Raw genomic sequence first — 24,500 nt, 5'->3', positions numbered from 1 at the left:
ACTCCAAAAAGAAATGACATACCTTTTAGCCATTACTCCCCATTTTTCCCATCCCCCATCCACCCCTGACAATCTATAATCTACTTTCCATCTCTGTAGTTTTGTCTGTTCTAGTCACTTCATATATATGGAATCACACTATATGCGGTCTTTGGGACTTGGTCTATTTTATTCTATTTATTTTAATTATTTTTATTAACATATAATGTATAATTTGCTCCAGGGGTACAGGTCTGTGAATCATCAGACTCTAACCTACTTTATTAAATGAAATTGACTATTACCTGGATTTGTTTGAAGGAGATGGATAGATATATATATATACATATATATATGTATATATATATACACATACCATTGCTAATCAATATTAAAAAATAATATCGGGGCGCCTGGGTGGCTCAGTGGGTTAAGCCGCTGCCTTCGGCTTGGGTCATGATCTCAGGGTCCCGGGATCGAGTCCCGCATCGGGCTCTCTGCTCAGCAGGGAGCTTGCTTCCCTTCCTCTCTCTCTGCCTGCCTCTCTGTCTACTTGTGATCTCTCTCTATCAAATAAATAAATAAAATCTTTTAAAAATAAATAATAATAAAATAAAAAATAATATCTACAAGTATATGTTCTAGCAAACTTTGTGCCCTTGGGGTTTAGCCTTATTCTAGAAACATACTAATTAGTCACTCCTTTGTTGACTGCTGAATTAATAAAAATAATGATTGCACATTTGCAAAATGCTCTTAGTTTCTAAAGCTTATTTTTATTTGACCTTCACAAAACACTACAGAATGACTATTATTATTATAATTATTATTTTACCAAGCAAGCAGAGTCCAGAAAGGTTCAGCGATTTACATAAGAACAGAAGCCACTCAGTAGTAGAGCCAGAATTTAATTATAGTCATCATGTCTCAAAACTTTGTCTTCTATTTGGACCAAAAATTCTGAATGCAATTGACTTGGAGACTCATAAGAGGGACATTACCCTTAAAATCTTGCCCAGACTGTTTTTCAAAGGGATATACCATTCATACTATTTATAGCCACTCATAATGGGATATCAATTTTATCACACATTGAGCTCTTATTGATTGGTGAATCACTGAGCTCTGGGTGCAATGGAGTCAGAGGCTGTTTATGGGTTTGGCAGAAATTAGAGTTTGAATTAGTGATGGTATTGGTGGATATGAGAGTAAACAGTGAGTGTGGCCTCTGATGTACTTCCCACCACTATGATAAGGCATTATCACTTGAAAAAGATACATATAAAGGATATAAAAGATAGTCTAGTTTTAACTTAGCTGTGTAGTACATTATTACCTGTGCCCATGTAAGTGTGGCATTTAATGGAGGAATAAAAGATCACAGCACAATAGTTGTTGGATTTTTAGGGAGACAAAAACACTACAAACAATTCACAAGGAGGAATTATGCTATAAAACCTACTCATTCAAAAAATGTTGATTGACCATAGATTACCCAATAATGTTATTTTTCTAGTTTCAATGATTATAAGTAACATTTTATTGAACATTTTTGCATATAAAACTTTGTTGGCATTTTAGAATTTTTCCTTTAGGCTAGATTATTTTGTAATAGCTTGATACATAAGAAAATGCTTTTCAAAAAGCTTTTATGTTAAAGTACAATATCATTAGAAAATGATATAATTGAAAGAATGAAATTAGCAAAATAAGCTAAAAAGTATAAAGTTTATTTGTGGCAAATATATGAAAACATATCTGTATAGAGAGGGCTGTACAATGTAGAAAGCAGTAAAATATGTCCTTGAGTAGAGTCTTATATTGTCCATATGCTTTGCATAACTCCAAAATGCATATGTTGAAACCTAACTCCAAAGTCATGGTATCTGGGGGTGGGGTCTTTGGGAGGTGATTCCTGCCCTTATAAAAAAGACTCCAGAGGTCTTGTCCCTCCCACCATTTGGGGACCTGGAAAATACAGCCATCTATGAACCAGAAAATGAGCTCTTACTAGACACAGAATTTGCTGATTTCTTGATTTGGACTCCCATCCTCCAAAACTGTGAGAAACAAATTTCTGTCATTTATAAGTCACACAGTCTGTGGTGTTTTTGTTATTGGTATTTTGTTATTTTGTTAATGGGCTTTATGTCTGTTTACTTAAAGATTCAGGCAAAAATGAGAAACTCAGATCCACCTTCTCAGATTTCTTTCTGTTTTCAGCTGTTTTGGACAGCCTATGAGTCTGCCATACCAGCTTAGGGGGTTTAAGCAAGGGGTGCAGGCGGGTGGTGGTAGGGGATGTATTTGGCAGATTCCTGAGTTGTCTGTGAAAATGAGTGAACTGAAGTTCACCCAAAGTCCATTTCTAAACTACATTTGTGCTGCTTTAAACCTGTGTCATAACACACACATGCACACACACGTACACACCATTTTTAAATGATACACAGTTAACTGATGACTTGCAGTTGCACTTGCTTCCAACGGATAAAACGTGCAAGTCAGAGAGAGGCTTAATTACAGAATGATACAACTGGTTGGCTGAGTGTAATAAAGACAATAGGGAGCAATAAAAGTAAAATCCATGGAAAATACAGAAAACTGCAGGATCTAGAATAACTGTTTCTAAATTTCAAATGCCTTAAAAAGGGTAGTGGTAAAAATAGTAATAGTAAAGTGGTAGCAGTATTAGGACCTAGAACCAGATTATCTGAGAAATTTTCATGGGTTAGAAATTCTCTAACTGTATGAAGTTGAGTACTTCTCTTGAATCTGAGCAATAATTACTTCATTTAACAGATGAAACAATTCTCTACATTACCCTATGTCAGGGAGTTCTTTTAGAAACTTAAGATTGGTTAGGTTGCTCTGTCAGCTATGAAGTGAACACTAAATATTTAGATTGTTGCACTGGTTTTACAGTCTATATCATTGGAATGTTTTGAAATTTGTATGACTTTTTTTTTTTTTTTAATTTGACAGAGAGAGATCACAAGTAGACAGAGAGGCAGGCAGAGAGAGAGGTAGAGGGAAGCAGGCTCCCTGCTGAGCAAAGAGCCCGATGCGGGACTCGATCCCAGGACCCTGAGATCATGACCTGAGCCGAAGGCAGCGGCTTAACCCACTGAGCCACCCAGGCACCCATTGAAATTTGTATGACTTTTAACCATCAGTATACTTTGCTAGGCCTCCAAGTCCTTATCCTTATCTCCCTCTCTAACTTTGTCTTCCTGTTACCTTACACACGCATAATTGCCTACCCATATCACATGACTTACATACACTCAACTGTTCTATAGTTGTTTCCATCTCTGGAATTCCCTTTTCTTGTTGCCTTGCTAGCTAACTCCTGATTTTCTTTGAAGGTACAATTCAGATATCTACTAATCTGTGAAATCTTCTTGGACTCAATGAACAAATTGAATGGCTTCTTCTTTGTGCCTCTATGCTACCTTATACAAATGTAAATCTAATACCCATTCTATAAAGGAGTATTCATCATTAAATGATAATTTATCTTTCCTAGCTTGTGAGATCATTAAAGAAATGTTCCATGTCTTATGTATACAAATGAATAAATGCCAATTAACAGATGAAAGAAGAATAATTACTTTAATTAATTATTGAATAAATAAGTAAAAATAATGTTAAACTCTGGCTTATTTTTCTGATCACAGGTTAGCAACCCTTTATATCTTCTCCCCTATATTCCTCAATTTTACTATTGTGATAACCAAATTTATCTGAAGTGGAATAAAAAATTAAATGATGGCACTTTGTAACAAATGAGACTTGTTGAAAACATGACTGTTTTTATTCTCTCTGGATAAAGTCTGGTGACATGCACGCAGCCAAATGTGCTGCCGCTCTAAGATCTTTAAGAGTGTATTCACATGTGTCCTAGAATAAGAAGCTCTCTTCTTCATGATGCAATCCATATTGCAAGCTGACTTAAGCATTTTTTGCCTAAGTGATGAGACAAGACTGTTTCTTGTATTGGGGCCAGGTTGTAGAATTGTTAAATCACATTTAACTTCTTGTCTGTTTATACTGTCTTATGTTTTTTTTGCTGTTGTTGTTGTTTTATTTTGTTTTTGTTTTTTTTGCAAATTTCTCATTATTGACTCAAGCTTATACCCGTTCTTCCTGGCTATTGACTCCCAATACCACTCTTAATTTTGGCAGTGCCCATTCTAGAGATGTCCAAAGACTGTAGTCATGTCCATGCACTTGTCTATAGCAGTTGTATTGGCAAAACCAACTCCTCTGTGGGGTACAGATTCATGTATGTAGGTCAGCCTGAAAGATTAGTGTAATATAACTAATTATATTCATTTTGATTTCATGATAACCAAACAGCCTTCTAGTTTTGACTTGTCTTCCATTCTTACATCTTCTTGCATAGGAGAGTACTGTAGACATGCAAATGTGAGTAGTATCATCCATGTAACCTATTTTGATTTTTGTATTAGAATTGTTTTAGTGACTGAACAAAAGTGGAAGCTGATTCAAAAAGGTAATGGATATAGACTGTTTAACCTGAACAAAATAAGTTATATTCATGTGGAATCCCTTGAGCATAAATGGAGGTTTCAGGTTTCAGAAATTCAGTTTACACAGAACCAACACACAATGATCTGGCAGCCCTCCCATGGGCTCAAAGTGGCTATTAATATTTTCTTTTTAAAGATAAGAAAACTTGGACATAGAGAGATCTGTTTCCCATAGTCAGTATTTCTTTTTTGCCTTTTCAGCTTTCCATATTTATCCAATTGCCTCTATTAAATTCACTCTGTTAAAATAACTAGTGTGGTTTCTATAACCTCTTTGGACCCTAACTGATATATATAGTTTCTGGAATATTGGATGGAAACAATACACATGTTGTCCCAATCTTGTTAACTTCATGGGGCCTAATGATTTGTGAAGTCAAATTTTAACTTAATTCTAGAGACTTTAACCATAAAAGTCCTGAGAAAGAATGAAAGCATACAAGAAACTATTTTCAGATGAAACCTGTGTGCTTCTAAGGAACATGTTCTTTAAATTTTAGCAGTTAAGTTTACAAGTGAAGCACAAGACTGAAGTAACCCATGTCAAAGTCATGTCTGGTACTATGAGGGACTGCAATATAGCTATGATTACTCTTATGGAACCAAGCAAAACTTACATGTAACCATCCAAAAATCTTGCAGGGCCAACTGATTCAAATGTGGGGGGAAGGAATTCACAATCAAACATTTTTTTTAATGTTAAGATTAAACAGCAGCACATTCTCATGCTTGCATGTATTTTCAGTTGGGCACATTTCTACCACTACTATTATGTAATTTTATATACATGTGCTGGCTAGACAATTTTGCTACATTTTCTCTCTTAATATTGGTTAAAAACTCTTACAAGCTAAATATTATTACCAGATGATAGATAAGAAAACCGCAAATCAGATAGATTCAGCAAAGTGTCCCAAAATTTCAGTCAGTTAAGTGCAAAACCAGAAGTCCAACTAAGGTCTTATTTCCAGTATTTCACATTGCACTATTCTGATGAAACACAGGCTTGAGAATAGAAATAATAAAGGAATGGTTCACTCAGGTCTAGAGATTAACAGTTTGAGGAGCTCTACCCTGATGGGTAAAAGAGTACAAAGTCATTTAGATTAAGAAAAGGAGCTATGAACAGTGAACGTTATAATTACAAAAGACTCTGAAATTGCCATTCCAATTGGGCAAAAGGATATAAAACAATTAGCACAGACTTTGGCTTCAGAAATTCCATCTTTCACTATACATGTCTTATCTTAGACAAGTCACCTAATCTCTTAGGCCTTTTAACACCACCTCAAGGATTATGTAAGGGGTGAATGGAGGTACAAATATGGTAGTGCTTAATGAATGTTAAATCTCTTCTGCCTTTATGAACACCTTTATAACCACCATTCTTCTAATTTATTACCTTTGTATCTCCACAATGAGAAAGAAATAATATCTCTAATTTATTTTGCTTATCACTACACTCTCTAAAATGAAATATATATAACATATAAAATTATATCTATATCTATCTATCTATCTATTTATCACTTAATCTTTATCCATTCATCTGTTGGTGGACACTTGGGCTGTTTCCATAATTTGGCCATTGTAAATAATGCTGCAATAAATATAGAGGTGCATATATCATATGACTTCACTCATATGTGGAATTTAAGAGACAAAGCAAATGAACAAAGGGTAAAAAAAGGCAAACAAAAAAACAGACTCCCAACTACAGAGAACAAACTGGTAGCAACCAGGACAGAGGTGGATGTGGGGAATGTGTGAAATAGGTGAAGAAGATTAAGATAAGAGCACACTTATCATGATAAGCACTGAGTAATACATAGAGTTGTTGAATAACTATATGGTACACCCAGAATTAATATAACACTGTATATTAACTACACTGGAATTGAAATTTAAAAATTACTACCTCTATAATTAAGTGAACTTGCCTGAACACGACTGAAAAGAGAGGATTTGAACATACTTTATAACCCTTTCTATGCGAGAAGAAATAGAAGGATAGCAAATTAAAAACAAATTCAAAATTGTAATAGATGTAGGCTGATAATCCAGGCCTTTCTAAATGAAGAGATGTTCTTAGGTTCCCCTGAGCCTAAAGACTGGTCTTAGAGTTTTAAAGCACAAGAATCAATGAATAACGATCTGGCAACCCTTCCACTGGGTACACCGTGGCTATTAGTATTCTTTTTTCCCCTCATTGATGAGAAAACAGGTTCCAGCAGTCCAGAGTTTCCCATAGCTAATAAAGGTTAGAGAACTAATTTGAACCCAGTATTTTAATTTCAAGTCAAACATTGGTTCCAAGATGGTATAACTTTATAACCCAATTTAATTCCCTAAATTTCTACTCCTGCATGAAAGTTTTAAGTTTCCCCACTTAATAAGAGAAAAATAGCTATTCTTTATTATTTATTTATTTATTCATTCATTCATTCATTTATTTATTTATAGAAATTAAGGATGACAATAGAGACTGGTACACAACCATGGTATACCTTCCACATAATCTCTCCTAGATATTTGCCAGTTAAAAATCAAATGGTCAGAGCATCATTGCTTGCTTAGAGTACAAGTGATCTCCAAATGCAAACTCTATCTAATAGGCATTTTGAATGCTCTTTATCAAGCAATCTTGTTTTCCAGAACATAATTGCTTTGTTCAATCAAAGTGTCTTCAACTGCTGACGATTGGAGACCTCATAATTTAGTTTCTAGAAGCAATTCTGCCCCAAGTGGAGAAACTTGCCTGACTTAAATGAATATCAACAAAAATGATGATTTTACACTTTTCAGGAAAATAACAGTCCCAAAAGTTCTGTGTGTTTCCAGAGACCTTACCAGAGGCTAACAGATTTATGGTCTCATTATTGCCTAAAGCAATAAGTCATCCAATAGGTAATTTTTATGCTGTGGGACCACAAAACATATGGGGATAAATGTTCTTGAATAAAGGAACTGGCTTTCAGGATTTTTCAAATACAGCAGTTGCTAAAACAATAGATTTTCACAAAGAAATTGGCTTCTTTTCTCCTTAGTTTCTCACCTGTGTTCCACCATTAACCTCAACAGAAACATTTGTCTTTTTAATTAGTGAAAAATGTCACATGAGGAATTAGGAAACATTAATATAGACCTGTGATACCATATCCAATTAGTATTTAATAATAATATATATTATGTTGATAATCATATACTATTTTAATAATGTGTATTAATGTTAATCTATATGATTTCAGTTAATTATAATTCCCATCCATTTGATGTCTTTTCCATTCCTGGTCTCAAACAAGACTCAGTGGGCCACTAAAGAGAAGTTATAGGAAATGGGTTTTCTTTCATCAGCAGATGTATTTATTTATTTATTAAAGGTTTTATTTATTTGAGAGAGAGTGAGAGAGAGAACAAATGGGGGGGTGGGAGGAGCAAAGGAAAAGGGAGAAGAAGATTTCCTGCTGAGCAAGGAGCCTGACATGGGGCTGGATCTCAGAGTCCTGGGATCATGACCTGATCTGAAGGCAGATGCCTAACTGACTGAGCTACCCGGCACCACTATCAGTGGATGTATTCAAACAGAGATTTGAATGGCCCTAAGTGAGCAAGGTTTTGGACTTGAAATACTGAAGATTTTTAAAAGGGATTCATGTATTAGATAGGGGATGGTATTATGTATCATAGAATGTTAGTGATCTATGAAAATAAAGGAATAAAAAGATTTTAGGGACCCATGAAAATTCAGGACATAAAATGAAGGAAACACACCTTTGTCAAATATTTGTTTTCATGCTAGGCATTTTGCAAGTGGCTTAAAATTTCCCCCAATGTATAACTAAGAAATCTGAGAATTTGAATGGGAATAGGTCAGAAATGAATGTCGGAACAAAATCTACCTAATTTTAAAGAATTCTTTGAGAGTTTAAGCACAGTGTATTTTCCAAGAAATGAAACACCTGGCTTTCCCCCTATGCTTCTACAGGTTAGTTTCAAAGCATTTATATCTTAATGACAAGATGTTACTTGAAGGAAAGTACAGCTTATACTTTCTTGTTAAGTTTTTTATTTAAATTCTAGTTAGTTAGCATACAGTGTAATATTAGTTTCAGCTGTACAATATAATGATTAAGTACTTCCTTATAATAACCAGTGCTCATCACAAGGGCAATCCTTAATCCCCATCACCATAAAATCCATACCCCACCCAAACCATTCTGGTAACCATCAGTTTGTTCTCTCCAAGTCTATTTCTTGGTTTGCCTCTCTTACTCTTTTTTTTATCCATTGCTCATTTGTTTTATTTTTTAAGTTCCATATAAGAGTGAATTTTATGGTATTTTTCTCTCTCTGACAGATGAACTTACTTTACTTAGCATGATACTCTCTTTAAGAGAGACTACTTCTTTCTCTCCTTTGTTCAGCGTCATCATTCCCCATTATTTTGTTTTCTAGGTCACTAATTCATTCCTCTACTTCTTCTGGCTGCTGTTAATTGCATCAAGCCTGTTTCCAATCTCATTTATTATGCCCTTCATCTCTTATTTATTCTTTTTTATCTCTGTAATAAGGTCCCCGTGATGTGTTCTATTGTTTTCTCAAGCCCAAGGAGCATCTTTATGACTGTTACTTTAAATTCTCCTTCAGCAGGGCACCTGGGTGGCTCAGTGGGTTAAGCCTCTGCCTTCAGCTCAGGTCACGATCTCAGGGTCCTGGGATCAAGCCCCATATCAGGCTCTCTGCTCAGCGGGGAGCCTGCTTCCTCCTCTCTCTCTGCCTACCTCTCTGCCTACTTGTGAGCTCTGTCTGTCAAATAAATACATAAAATCTTAAAAAAAAGTTCTCCTTCAGGCATGTTACTTACATCTGTTTTGCATAGATCCCTGGCTATGACCTTATCCTGTTCTTTGATTCAAGATAAATTCCTCCATCTTTGCATTTTGTCTAAGTCTCTGCCTTCTGTGTATCAGAAATGCCAGTTATGTCTCCTGCTCCTGAAAGTAAGGCCTTATGAAGAAAAGATTATGTAATGCTTAGGTCTGGGCACTTCAGGGAGTGTCTCCAGTATGTGCCACACGTGCTCTGCTATTGTGGTCTGTCTACTTTATCCTTCAGGCCAGTTGTCTGCAGAGGCTCTCTTTGTCTACTGTGGGCAATGTTTAGTGCCCAACATGACTGTGTTAAGTTTTATTAGGTATGCAGTGCTCTACTTGTATAATGAGGCCCAACATGAACTCTACTGGATCTGCAGCCCTGCAGAACTCTCCAGTCAGGAGATGTTGTGTAGGCAGTGGTTTGTGCTGGTCTTCTTACAGAAGAGCCTGCAGCACTGGGACTGAGGCAAGCTTGACTGAGAAGGGCAGTCCTGCCAGAGCATAGGGGTGTGGGGGATGTGTGTAAGAAAGTTAGGCAGCCAGTGTGGTGCTGCCCTACTTTCCCCTGAAGGCTTCCCACTGTGAGCCTCAGGCATTCTTCACATCAAAGTTCCACGCTGTCTGCCCCTCGGTTGTCTGCCTGCCTTCTCTCCAAGAGCAGTGCAGTTCCTGCCTCACTCTATCCTAGCCAATTCGATGACTTTCAAAACTCCAGGTTTTAAGTCCCTCTGGTGAAAGAACTCACAAAATTCAGCCCCTCTTCTTTTCTAAGCCAAACGCTTTGGGGAAACCTTTTCCTTACAAGTTCCTCTGTGTCCTCCTCTCTTCTTGCCCTTCTCAGTGACCACAGCCCCCTCTCCTCCACAGCACCCATGGTCCATTTCTCCCCTACACCATGTCTTTGAACTTCCTACCTTCTTCAATGTGGCCTCTTTTCTCCCTTCACTTGTAGAGTTTGTTCTGCCAGTCTTCAGATCAATTTCTAGGGTTTTAGAATGATTTGGTAGTTATCTAGTGGTGTTCATGGGATGAGATAAGTCTAAGGTTCTACTACTCTGCTTCCATTTTCCTCTCTCTAATTTTTAAGAATTTTTTAAGTACACTTGCCTAATACTGAATAATTTCATTAATCAAGAACAACAACAAAACCTTTACACTTTGTCTACATTTGATTTTAATAAGAGAAATGGAATGGAAGATTTAGTTGCCAAATAACAAAAATTATCCAAAAATTGACTTTAGGTCACACTACACAATTATCAATATCTAAGTACTTTTCCCAGCACTGATTCTTTTCAATCCCTCTCTATCACATCATCCTGTTTCATTGACCTCACGGCACCTACCATCAAACAAAATTCTCTTTTTCTTTATTTTGCTACACATTCACTGTTGTCACCCCACCTCTACCTGGTTGCTTCAAGAAAAGTGTTCAAGACCCGACAATAGGTCCCAAAATGAAATACTTTATGCTAAGCGCTACATCAACAAAGCAAGACTTAACTTAATTACAGTTTCAGCTCTTCCAAAAATGGAATTTTAAACCAATCAAGAATCTCCTGATCAGCATTAGTTAGGTAATCTGACCAAGAAACCCGTGTCAGACCCTTTAAGGAAAGTAACCTCATAATAACCAATTTGCTTTTCACATAGTGTAAGTGTTTATTCTTGTTCCCTTCTACTTATAAAATCTCTTGCCTGTGCAGTCTTTTGGAACTCCTTCTGTCTACTAGATTAGAGGATCCCAGTATCACTGAATAAAGCCAATACAATCTTTAAAATTTACTCAGTTGAATTTTGTTTTTTAACACAAGCAATCTTCTCTGTTCACAATATCTGCAACACCTAAAACAGTTCTTTACACAAAGTGGCACCCTAAGGAATATCTGCTGAATTGGAGGAAGGCTTGTCATAACAGCAATAATACAGGTTTTCCATGTAAATATGCGAGCCTATAAAAAAGGCAGTATTTCACAGGGAACTAAGACCTATTTAAAGTCAGATGGTTCACTCAGCATCTTTAAACCCATTACCTAATTTAATCTTCACAATTTCAGTGTAAGGTGGACAGTTGTCATTCTGAATTTATGGAAGACAGTAAGACACCTAGAGAATTAGAATGAATTTTACAAAAATACGTAAGAAGGAGAAATGAAACTAAGATTCTTATTTTGAGTTTAAGAGACAGGATGGCCATTTTATATTATTGTTTTCTACACTGAACAAAACAAATTTGCATGGGAAGGGTCTAAAAATACAACAAGCAGACATACAAACAAAAAGATTATGGGGTGCCTGGGTGGCTCAGTGGGTTGAGCCGCTGCCTTCGGCTCAGGTCATGATCTCAGGGTCCTGGGATCGAGTGCCGCATCGGGCTCTCTGCTCAGCAGGGAGCCTGCTTCCTTCTCTCTCTCTCTGCCTGCCTCTCAGTCTACTTGTGATCTCTCTCTGTCAAATAAAAAAAAATATTTTTAAAAAGATTATAAAGGAAATCATGAGAGCACTCAAACTATACCAAAGAGCACAATTTAGGGAGTATTAAAAGTGAAGAAAAAAGTGAGAATGAGTAGCAAAGTAGTGATGGTTAATGAGGAACAACATGTTATGTATATAGGGATAAGGTAATTAAATCTGATATTATGTATGTATGTATTAATTGAATGGTTGCCAGTAGGAGTTTTTGAGTTGGAAGTGTTGGCATCTGTCTAACCCTGTACCTTTATAGGGTAAATTCAATCTGCTAAGTCAACCTTTTTTTTTATATTAAATTTGGTATGTTGTGGTATTGTGTGTGTGTGTGTGTGTGTGTGTACACATGTATTGAAAAGCACTGATAGACAGTTTGGAGATTTTGTACATTCATCCTTAAACTACAAATTCCCAAATGTGGGATATACTTTTGAAAGTCCTGTATATACAGTACTTAACAAAAAAGGTTGATGATCAAATAAAATATAAAAGAGAATGGAAAAGAAAAAAATTAGTACAAAGAAATTAAACAAAACAATTTGGAAAAATACAGAATTATTTGCAAGAAAGAAAAAAATAATGTCTTGTAGTATTTTCATCATAAAGAGATTAGGTATCATATGTTTATATATGTACACATGTGTACACATATATGCATACACACACATATATATATGTATATACGTGTGTGAGACCATATAGTGGCATTTTTATTATGAATGCTATCATGAATGCTAGTCATAGGAAGGTATTAGATCAGCAACTTGATATTGGTTGAGCACAGTATTGAAAAATTAGGAAATTTAAGGAACCTATATTGTTTTGAATATACAATAATGCAATTAATGTGTGCATATTTTTGTTTGTATACATATGTATATGTATATGTGTGTGTGTGTTTATTGTATGTATATATATATATATATATATATATATATATATATGGATCGAGAGAGAGAGAAAAACCTACAACATGGCTAGGCAGGATGCTATGGTTAGATAAAATGAGGTATACCACCCTATAGGACATTCTAGATTCCTATTGGGAAGCTGGTGTATAAAATTAGAAATGAAATAAAGTGTTACATTTCCATGACAAAAGACTGTACAAAAAGAGCAGGGACACAAAGGCATGAGTGATTTATGTTGTCTTTTGCCAGTATGTATATAGCCAGTTAGAATATCATTATATCAGCCTGGAAGAAGAGGACAATTACATTTTTTTTCTCCCCTATTTAATTAATTCTTATTCTTTGTTATTTATTTTTTTTAAGTGTTTTTTTTTTAAATTTTATTTATTTATTTGACAGAGAGAGATCACAAGCAGGCAGAGAGGCAGGCAGAGAGAGAGGAGGAAGCAGGCTCCCCGCTGAGCAGAGAGCCCGATGCGGGACTCGATCCCAGGACCCTGAGATCATGACCTGAGCCGAAGGCAGCGGCTTAACCCACTGAGCCACCCAGGCGCCCTCTTTGTTATTTTTGAATGCTCAAAAGGCTTCATCTTTTTTGGTCAGTTTTAAGGTACGATTCACATACAATAAAATTCAACGATTTTGAGTGACAAATGAGTACAATGGTGGTATACAACACAAACAAGATATTAAACATTTCTACTGCCCCTTCAAAATTCTCTCATGCCCCAGCTTTTTATTGAGATATAACTGACATTTAATATTATATTAGTTTCAGGTGTAGCATAATAATTCAATATGACAATTATACCATTATATTGTATGTTTATAAAATATATTTGAATATTGTCCAGGTCAGAGTTTATCAGCTTTAGGCCAGATAAAGAATGATGTATTCTCCAACAGAGCAACTCAAACAACAGAGTTCCTAAACATGTGGTTTCAGTAACTCTCTGGAGACAAAAATCAAATTACAATGTTGATAGAATGCAACGGAGGCGTCAGAAGATGAGGAGGATGTGTGTGTTACAGCTTACATTTCATGTACATTTTGCACATTAAAGAAAAGATTAAAAAAATCTATGAGAAAGCTAATTGCTAAAAATTAACTCCAAACACACACACACATTTGAAATTGCATCACTATAATCTAATTATTTTAATAGAAGCTAAACCAATTATACATAATTACTTACAACCTTGAGGTTAAAAATATTGATGCAAAACTCTATAGCTGTATAAATGCACTAGTATAATGTTTTAATTATATCCATATATCCATTTAAATTAGATAATTCCTTTTAATCCATAAAGCAATTACTTTTATATATGAGCCCAAATTATATGATCCCATTTATTTAAAAAAATTTAAAACAAGAGCAACTATTGACAAAATAAGGTTGTGATTGAAAACACTCCACTTTTTCAAATGTATTTAAATTCAACTTAATCAATTCAACATTGGAAAAAGTTAAGCTGGTCATTTGACACCATGTAGAAAAACAGAAACAAAACTACTTGTTGACTGACAGAATTATTTCTGAGGTAAAAATAGTTATATTTTGGTGAAAACATTTAAAGTTTCTGATTTTCATATTTAATGGCTAATTTAGCATGTATGAAGAGCATAGACTATGTTAAGAGTCTAAGCATCAACCAATAAATATATTAGTCTTTCCTGAAAATATGAGTATTTATCTGATAATCCCAACATTTGATAATGTATTGAAAATAATAGACTTTGCACTCTATATTGTGAAGCACTTCTAACTGTATATTTTAATAACTTGGTTTTGCCATGTGTCAATGTCTGGAGTGAGGCATACCACCTCCAAATGATTACCCTTCAAATATGATGAGCCTTGATTTCCTCACCTAAATGATCAGGCCATTCCAGAAACCTTTCCATAAATTTCTCAGGGACTTAATACCTATTTGATTCATCCATCCCAAGGAAACTAAACCAGTGGGATGCAGGGAATTCCAGGATGGACTCTTTGCCTTCCAGCTTCATGCTTTTTCCTTGTCAGTATCTCTTGTCAGACCCTTCTTGCCCCTGGCCTCAAGTTAGGGCTGACTCCGAACATTGGAAACAGGATTGAACGGAGGACTAGAACCAGTGCCCTATTCTAATCTCATTCTTATATAAGGGCATATTATGTTATTGTTTGAAATATAATGCTGCTTCTTCTCTTCTCCTTTGATTTCTATCAACAAGCATAAGATTAGAGAACAGATTCTATGTGAAATAATAATTCTAGGTTTACTATAAAATGGGGGGGGCGCCTGGGTGGCTCAGTGGGTTAAAGCCGCTGCCTTCGGCTCAGGTCATGATCCCAGGGACCTGGGATCGAGCCCCACGTCGGGCTCTCTGCTCCGCGGGAAGCCTGCTTCCTTCCCTCTCTCTCTCTGCCTGCCTCTCTGCCTACTTGTGATTCCTCTCTCTCCGTCAAATAAATAAAATCTTTAAAAAATAAAATAAAATAAAATAAAATGGGACCAGCTGAGACCATCTAAATTATGAGAACCACAACAAATGTTTAGTGAGAAATAAATATTTCTATGAAATATAAGTGAAAGAAAAAATAAAAAAAAACAAACGTGTTTGCCTCAATGAAATATCCCCAAGTTTTAAGAAAGTATGCAATTTTCAACTCAAATACACATGAAGCTATCATAAAAATACAAGAATATGTTGAAACCTTCTTTGCCTCAAGTCCTAAGTGCCTCCTGTTTTCTACACCTAGTATAACCATTTAATTTATCTCTCTAACCAGGATAGTTTACATAAGAAGTTTGATAAAGTTTATATTTTTAAAGCTTAAAATTCTAAATAAGAAGCTTGATAAAGTTGATATGTTATTCAAAAGCTATTTTCACAAATATTTTTTCTAAAGTTAAAAAGAATATATTCATAATTAAAGCAAAATGTATTTTTTATAAGATTTTATTTATCTATTTATTTGATAGGCAGAGATCACAAATAGGTAGAGAGGCAGGCAGAGAGAGAGAGGAAAGCAGGCTCCCTGCTGAGCAGAGAGCCTGATGCGGGGCTCGATCCCAGAATCCTGAGTTCATGACCTGAGCTGAAGGCAGCGACTTAACCCACTGAGCCACCTTGGCGCCCCAAAGCAAAATGTATTTTTATAAACTATATTAAATATCAAAATAATAGCAGTCACAAAAAAGTAATTATTTAGAAATATAGTCATATAATTTAATCATTATCTTAGCTCTGTTTTTATTATGCAATAGATATCCTCTATGGAGCATTCTCTAGGATAGATTGTATGTTAGGCTACAAGACAAGTCTCAATAAATTTAAGAAGACTGAAATCATATCATACATCTTTTCTGACCACAACAGCATGAAACTGGAAATCAATTACAAGAAAAGAACTGGAAGAAGCACAAAACACATGGAGGTTAAACAACATGCTACTAAGCAACCAGTGAACAAATTAATAAATCAAAGAGAAACTCAAAAAATACATAGAGACAAATGAATATGAAAACATAACATTCCAAAATCTATGGGGCACAGAAGAAGCAATTCTAAGAGAAAAATTTATAGCAAAATAGGCTTACCTCAAGAAACAAGAAAATCACAAATAAATAATGTCACCTTAGACCTAAAGCAACTATAGAAAAACAAACAAACAAAAAACCTTGAGTTAGTAGATGGAAAGAAATAATAAAGATCAGAATGGGAGTGAATGGAGAATTAAAAATTAAAAAGAAAAAAAAAAGAAAGCTAAGAGCTGGTTCTTTGAAAAAATAAGCGAAATTGATAAACTTTTAGCCAGACTCATCAAGAAAAAAGGACAGAGTACAAAGTTAAAATCAGAAATGAAAAGAGAGAAGAAACAATTGACACCACAGAAATATAAAGGATTATAAAGAATCTACTATGATATGCCAATAAATAGGACAACCTAGAAGAAGTGGATAAATTCCTAGAAATATACAATCTTCCAAAACTGAATCAGGAAAAAATAGAAAATCTGAACAGACAAGTTACTAGTAACAAAGTTGAATCAATAATCAAATACTCCCCAAAAACAAAAATCCAGAACTAGATGTATCCACAGGTAAATTCCACCAAGCATTTTAAAAAGAGCCTATTCTCAAACTATTCCAAAAGGTGGAAGAGGACAGAAATCTTCCAATTTCACTCTATGAGGCCAGCATTACCCTGATATGAAAACCAGACAATGCACTACATAAAAAACTACAGGCCAGTATCCCTGATGAACAAAGAGGCAAAAATTCTCAACAAAACATTAGCAACCTGCATTCAACAATACATGGAGAGTATAATTCACCATAATCAACTGAGATTTATTCCAGGGATGCAAGAATGGTTCAATATCCACAAATCATTCCAAGTGATACACAACATCAAAAAAGTGAAGGATAAAAGTCATATGATCATCCCAACAGGTGCAGCAAAGGCATGTGACAAAAATCTAACATCAATTTATGATAAAAATTCTCAACAAAGAGGGTTTAGATGGAGCATACTTTAACATAAAAAGGTATTTTTTAACAAAACAGTCTTACTAGTTGAAATTGTGTCATAAAATTCCCTGCAATTTCCTTCAACATTCCATTTTATGGTTATAATCTTTTAACTTATTTATCTTTAAATATTGAATATCTATAAATATTCACATAACATTTACATAATATTTATATATTCATATAAATATAACAATTTTAAATGAGAGTCTCTCTACGGGTGTTGAGTTATATAATCAATTTATATAAGTTATATAATCAAGCAAATTTTAGGGGAGCTTAGGTGACTCGGTTAAGTATCTGCCTTCAGCTGAGGTCATGATCCCAGGATCCTGGGATCAAGTCCCATATCAGGCTTCCTGCTGAGTAGGGAGCTTGCTTCTCCCTCTCCCTCTGCTACTCCCCCTGCTTGTGCTCTCTCTCTGTCAAAGAAATAAAATCTTTAAAAAAAGCAAATTCTGCTACATGTTCTAATTTTAAAATTTTGTTAATTGAAAGTAAAAATGTATTAGCTCAAATATATTCATAGCTATTGTCTTTTTGCATTCATTTAAAAACTCTTTTTGTACCACTGTATTGATAAGAAGAAAAGTCATCATATACAAATTCTTTGTTTACACTTGTTTTTAATGTTTTGCCAATTTTTCCTTCCTTCCTTCCTCTCATCCTTCCTTCCTTCCTTCCTTTCTTTCTTTCTTTTTTTTTTCCTATTAGATAAGGAGAGAGGTGGGGGCAAGGAGCAGCAGAGGAAGAGGGAGAGAATCATAAAGCAGTCTCTATGTTAATTGCAGAGGCTGATGCTGGGCTCAATCTCACAACTCTGAAATCATGAGCTGAACTGAAATCAAGAGTCAAACACTTAACTGACTGAGCCACCCAAGCATCTGAATGTATTGCCAAATGTATAGACTATGAAATTATAGACTTTTTCATCTTTACTCCATTCTGGTCAAGAGAAAAAATATACAATTAAAATAGAATATCCAATTTAAAAAAAGAAAACATCTTCCCCTCAAGTTTATATATTCAAATGCTAATATTAAATTGTCATTGTACACTTATAATTGTACAACAGATAGTTCAAATTTTCCAGTTCTTCCTTTGCTCTTATATAGATCATCTTTGAGTTTTTCCCTCTGTAATCTGTCTTAATAAATGCAATTTGCCAAAAGCTTTTAAAGCTAAAGCTTGGGGGTCTCTGTTAATTTAATATTAAATTAAAGATCCTCAAACAATTTTGTTCAAAATACAAACAAAATTAAGATCTCTAATTATTTGTATTTATTGGTACAGAGCAGCAAAGAGATATTTTGCACATTCAGACCATGTTCAAGTTTTTTTTTTCCTAGTCCCTATCAGTTTTGTCATTAAAATTTTGAAATTATTGTTTAGGTATAAACATATTTTGAACTGGACACCCCTAGTTTACTTTTTTAAATATGTAATTAGGTAAATTAATGAATTATTTGTGCCCCAACACCAATTATGAACATATATTTATTTCTTAATATTTCTTTAAAATTTCTTTGTTAAGTGTTGGTGTTAATAATAATTAACTCATAATCACTGTTGTGCACTAATACCAACTTTGAGCACATATCTATTCCTTAAAATTTCTTTATTTAGGGCGCCTGGGTGGCTCAGTGGGTTAAGCTGCTGCCTTCAGCTCAGGTCATGATCTCAGGGTCCTGGGATCGAGTCCCACATCGGGCTCTCTGCTCAGCAGGGAGCCTGCTTCCCTCTCTCTCTCTCTGCCTGCCTCTCCGTCTACTTGTGATTTCTCTCTGTCAAATAAAAAAAAAAAAATTTCTTTATTTAATAATTTAGTGACCTACAGAATCTAGTCTCCCAGATTTTCTAATTTAGTAGTTCAGTGAAGCTCAAATGAATTTCCATATAAAACATAACAGCAAAAAATAGTAATATTACCTTCTTGTTTAACTGTTTAGCTAAAATTACAGAAAATATAAAATAATATCAGCTGTTTTAATTTTAATGGAATGGACTTTCAAAACTATATGTTAATTCTACAATTGGAGGAAAATTTGAACCACTATTAAAAACAAATTAATTTAAAAAATTAATAGATTTTATAGAAGTCTTGGATGTGCCTGATATAAAACTGACTTCCTTTTCAGCTATGTGTGAAGTTCTTTGTAAATAGAATCAGTGCATTACTAGCTATTTCTGTACTTTACACATATCTATAAGACTACTGAAAACAAAAGTGAGCAAAATTAATTTAGCAAAATAATCATCTAAGGTCACTGAAAGCCAGTGACCTTCAGAGAGCCATTCTCTTCAGAGAATGATATATAAAGGCACCTTTTGCTGCTGCCCATATTAAACTGATGTAAGTCTTCAAGCTTAATCTTCTAAAGTAAAACAAACTGCTAAAGTAGATGTTAATGTTTCTCCAGCAGCGATTTGTCCTCTGGCTTTCATGTGGTTGTTGCTATTACTTCAAGCCCCACGGTAGATATTCAGAACCCAATTACTTAGTTCAAGTTGTACTTCATTATCAGCTTTCTTAAGAAAGTCTGGGTTTTATAAATTCTTATACATATTATTTTGCCTTTTATAAAAGCTCATTACTACTAAAACAATTTAATTTAAAATGCAGCAGTATTAGCAAATAATAAAATAGATATCATGCTATTTAATAAATGACAAAACCACTGTGACAAGAAACATCTAGATAAAACCCTATTCCCTCTATGGCAGCACTGCTCAGACTCAATTTTCTGCATATACGTAATATTTATTAATCTGAATCTCCACATACATTCCTCAATTAAGCTACTGATGGGCAGTCTGGCAGCCTTGTGATTTTGACAATCCATGGCCCAAGCCATTACATGTTTATCAAAGTGTATCAAAGGCAACACTATCAAATACCAGTAACTGAGACCAGAGGGACTTAGCTCATTCTGGCAGCTACCTTCTCAGTGTGCACCACTTTTTATCAACCAGAGCTCTGCATACTGTCTTTTACAATAACCCTGAGTCTGAAAAGGATCAGGGAAAGGAAGGTTATTTTGAGTATTTTACATTTAATCTTGTCTTGGGAGAGAACTCTGCATTGTGCCTATGTTTCTCATACATCATTATAAGCAGAGCCCTGAACTCTCAAGTGGGAGACTACTGAATCCATCCTGGGTCATCTTAATTGCAGTCATTATGGTGTCACTTTATTGAAATAAATTAAGGATCTGAAAAAAATCCTTAGCTGAACAAGATATCCAATAATGGGCATAAAATGGGGCTGTCCTACATAACTAGGACTTTTATCACTCTACCTGAACAATGGTATTCAGTCCTAAGTGTTTAGAATGATTTTATGTGTATTAGCTATATTAACCAGAGCTGAAGTTTTTCCAAGAGGTTTTATTTGTTTTTTTTTTAAGATTTTATTTATTTATTTGTCAGAGAGAGAGGGAGAGAGAGCGAGCACAGGCAGACAGAGAGGCAGGCAGAGGCAGAGGGAGAAGCAGGCTCCCTGCCGAGCAAGGAGCCCGATGTGGGACTCGATCCCAGGACGCTGAGATCATGACCTGAGCCGAAGGCAGCTGCTTAACCAACTGAGCCACCCAGGCGTCCCCCAAGAGGTTTTAAAGACACTTTGGCATACAGGTAATAGTACAGGTTCTAGAGTCATCTCCTTGCACCCAAATTCCAGCCCCATGACCTTCTAGCTGGGTAGCCTAGGGCCAGTTATTTTAACCACTTTCTGCTCCATTAACCACATCTATACTCAGGGAGTATTGACCTTAAGCTTTGTTATGAAGATTGAATAATATAAGCAAAGTAGTTAGAATAATACCTAATAAGTAGTAAGCACTGAATAAATGTTAGCTATTATCATTACCATACTATATTAAAATGATCAGTTCATACTGGCCTCCTCCTTTAAATAATAAGCACTTCAAGGATAGAGTTTATCTTACTAATTTTTGCTGGAATAACATGTAGCTGGGGTAAGTGTATAGTGGGCACTTAATAAATATATGTTGAAAAGATCTGAATAATCATGTGTTCCTTCTCTTGCAGCACTTATCCTAGTGAGTAATGATTGACCGTTTAATTTTTTGAATTCCACTGCAGTGCATCATGATGAAAATATTTGTGTTCAATTCATCTTATATACCTGTATTATGTATCTATCTCTATCTCTGTCTGTATCTGTATATATATCAGGGCCTCAATTAATGCTTAGTGAAAGATCAAAGAATTCTAGCTTGCGCCTTCCAGAGGCATGATATTTGGAAAATCATTTCTTTTTTTGCAGCCTAGTTTCTTCACCTTCAAAACGTAAGATCTGTGAGGGATGGTTTAGGATAGAGAAGGGAGGAAAAAGAACTGCTCTAGTCTATTTTAATAGAGTAGGGCAGCATGTCCCTAAGCATGCCCACAAGCCACTGGCTCCTCTTCATGAAGCCATTGGCCCTCTAGAATAATGAAAAGCTGAAGTTAGAGATATTGTTCAGATGCTTGTTCTTGACATTGTTTCATTCCATTGAGGAAAGTGTGATCTTTATGAACCAGGACAGCCTGAAGTTTGTACACATTCCCATAAGCTGAAATTCATCATTAATTGGTTAAGTTCTTCAAGAAAGGGAACACTGATTCAGAGAAATAAAAACTGTGGCCCAGAAATAAGTGAGCTTTCAGACCTGAGAAGACTGCCATATTTAGTGTCACAGGCAGCACATCTACCATCCCAGACCTCCTCTTTTCCTCTCTCCTCTAGCTGCTTAAGGACCAAGAGAAGCAATGCTGAAATATGCAAATCAAATAGGCTTTTGTTACATGTGCACATCACTTTTCTGATCAATATTTATAATCCTGGTAAAATTCAGGAAGCTAACAGTGCAGAATGTTTGTATATAATATATTCTTTATAAGTTTCCTATGTCAAATACATTTTGGAAGTCCAAATTTCAGCAAGGGTTAAAAAAAAAAAGTACATGTGTATGTTTAACAGCAGGAAAATGTAAAACCTTTATTATGCTAATATGTGTTGTGAATCGCTAATAAGGAAATGGAATTTGCAACATGTGCCAAACTTCTCTGATCACAGAAAATTTTGTGGCCTGGTGTAATATAAGATGTACCATGGGAATACTGAACTAATCAGGAGATAATCAGAGTCTGAACCATAGTGTTTGTAAGCATTTAAATTATGTTAAGAAAAGTTAGAACTAAATTTCCTCCCCATACTGTAGGATTTAGTTTTATCAAGTTAGATTTAGATCTTTTAAAATTGACTTAGATACTGCATAGATACTATGCAGTTTCTTTTTTGACAGATACCACAGAAGCATATAAATACATATACACATGTATATATTCTTATAAATGATTATAAGAAAATAAGAAAAATAATAGAGCTGACTGGAAAAAGAGTATTTCATATTCCTCCTTTTAAATATAACTCTAGCTATACATCTTCATACTTCTTAAGAATAAGAAAAAAAAGAATTTAAATATTTGATTTTACTGGCAGTATAGTATCCCAATACTGCAATTAATATTTGAGATAAAAGGTCCTAGATATGTCACAGTATTTCTCTGGGGTATGTTTCAATGAGAGAATTGCTAAGAACAAAAGGTTTGAAAACATTATGATATCTGATACATCTAATTTTGTGATTTTTTTATGTGAGGAAAGAAGGGTACAAGTCCTGAAATGTAATTGCAAAGGAAATTAGCTTGGAACATTCATAACCACAAAGCCTGTTGTGTACTATTACTACAGTAATTATTATTATTATATGCATATATATGTCATAATAGATATATATAATATGCTACACATTATTTATTATTATAATTATTATTATCATTAAGGTGGTAACACCAAGTTCTTTACATATACTAGCAACTCTTTCATGCATTTTATATTTATTATCTTCATGAAACTAAGATAATTACTATCATTATTCTCATTTTAACGATTAGGATTTGAAGCACAGAGATGTTAAGTAATTTTTTCAAAGTCACTCAGCTAGCCAGGAGCAGAGGTTAACAGAAAAATATATACATACACACCTCAACCATTACGCAGGTACCTATAATACAGTTCTGGATTTAACCAACCACCTTGCCTTAGCAGAATATCAAAGAAACTCAAAAGTTGTTGGAGATAGTTCTTAAATGCCTTTTTCTATTTCTTCTCTTGTTTATTTATTCTGAACACCCAGTCTCCACTCTGCATTGGTAACTTACTTCAGCACTAAATCTTTGGTTAGGTAAACATTATTCTTTCCTGGTATCTGTGTTAACATTTCAAATTAAAAGCCAATATTAGGGGAGAGGAACAAGATGGTAGAGGAGTAGGAGACCTAAATTTCATCTAGTCCCAGGAACTTAGCTAGATAGTCATCAAATCATTCTGAATACCACAAACTTAACAAGAGATCAAAGAAAAGAATAGCACCAATTCTGTGAATGGAAAAGTGACCACTTTTTGGAAGGTAGGACATCCAGAGAAGTGAATCCAAGGTGATATCTGGGAAGATAGACCTGGGGATGGGTGGAGGGGGAGAGGGAGCCTCCTTCAGCCAGGTACTAGCAAGTGATAGAGCAGCAGAGCACAAATCTGTTAGAAGTCTGCTCTGTTGAGGGATGTTGCTCCAGTGGCTAAGCAGGGGGTGGAACCATCACTGGGACAGTATGGTCTCAGGAACCCTGGGGTCACAGAAAGACCAACAGAGGGGTTCCTGCTGAGTACAGCAGAGTTCCCAAGTATAGGACCCAAGAAGCTGGCTAAAGACGAAGCCAAGGAGTGGGCTCTCTGCTCTGCTACACAGCTGGGCTACTATTTTCAAGCAGGGACCCAACAAGTGTCAGATCTGGGGAAACTCCCCTTCCTTCCCCGGGAGGAGCAATGCAGGAGCACAGTGCAGGAATCCATTGGGTTTGGAAACCCCAAATGGGGCCTGTGCCAGACATGGAAATGCTTGGTCACAGGCCAGGTGAGCAAGGAGTACAACCAAGACCAGGGAGACAGGAGTGATTGACTGCTTTTCTCTGAGGGTGCACTGAGGAGTGGGGCCCCAAGCTCTCAGTTCCTCTGGGGCCAGAGATTGGGAAGGCACCATTTTCATTCTCATCCTCCAAAGCTGTACAGAAAGCTTTCAGGGAACAAAAGCTACTGGGAGCAAACCCAAACAGATACTTAGCCAGGC

Source organism: Neovison vison, chromosome 7 (assembly GCF_020171115.1).
Source record: "Neovison vison isolate M4711 chromosome 7, ASM_NN_V1, whole genome shotgun sequence".
NCBI lineage: Eukaryota > Metazoa > Chordata > Mammalia > Carnivora > Mustelidae > Neogale > Neogale vison.
The sequence above is the reverse complement of the archived record's forward strand: the minus strand, read 5'-3'. Positions refer to the sequence as shown.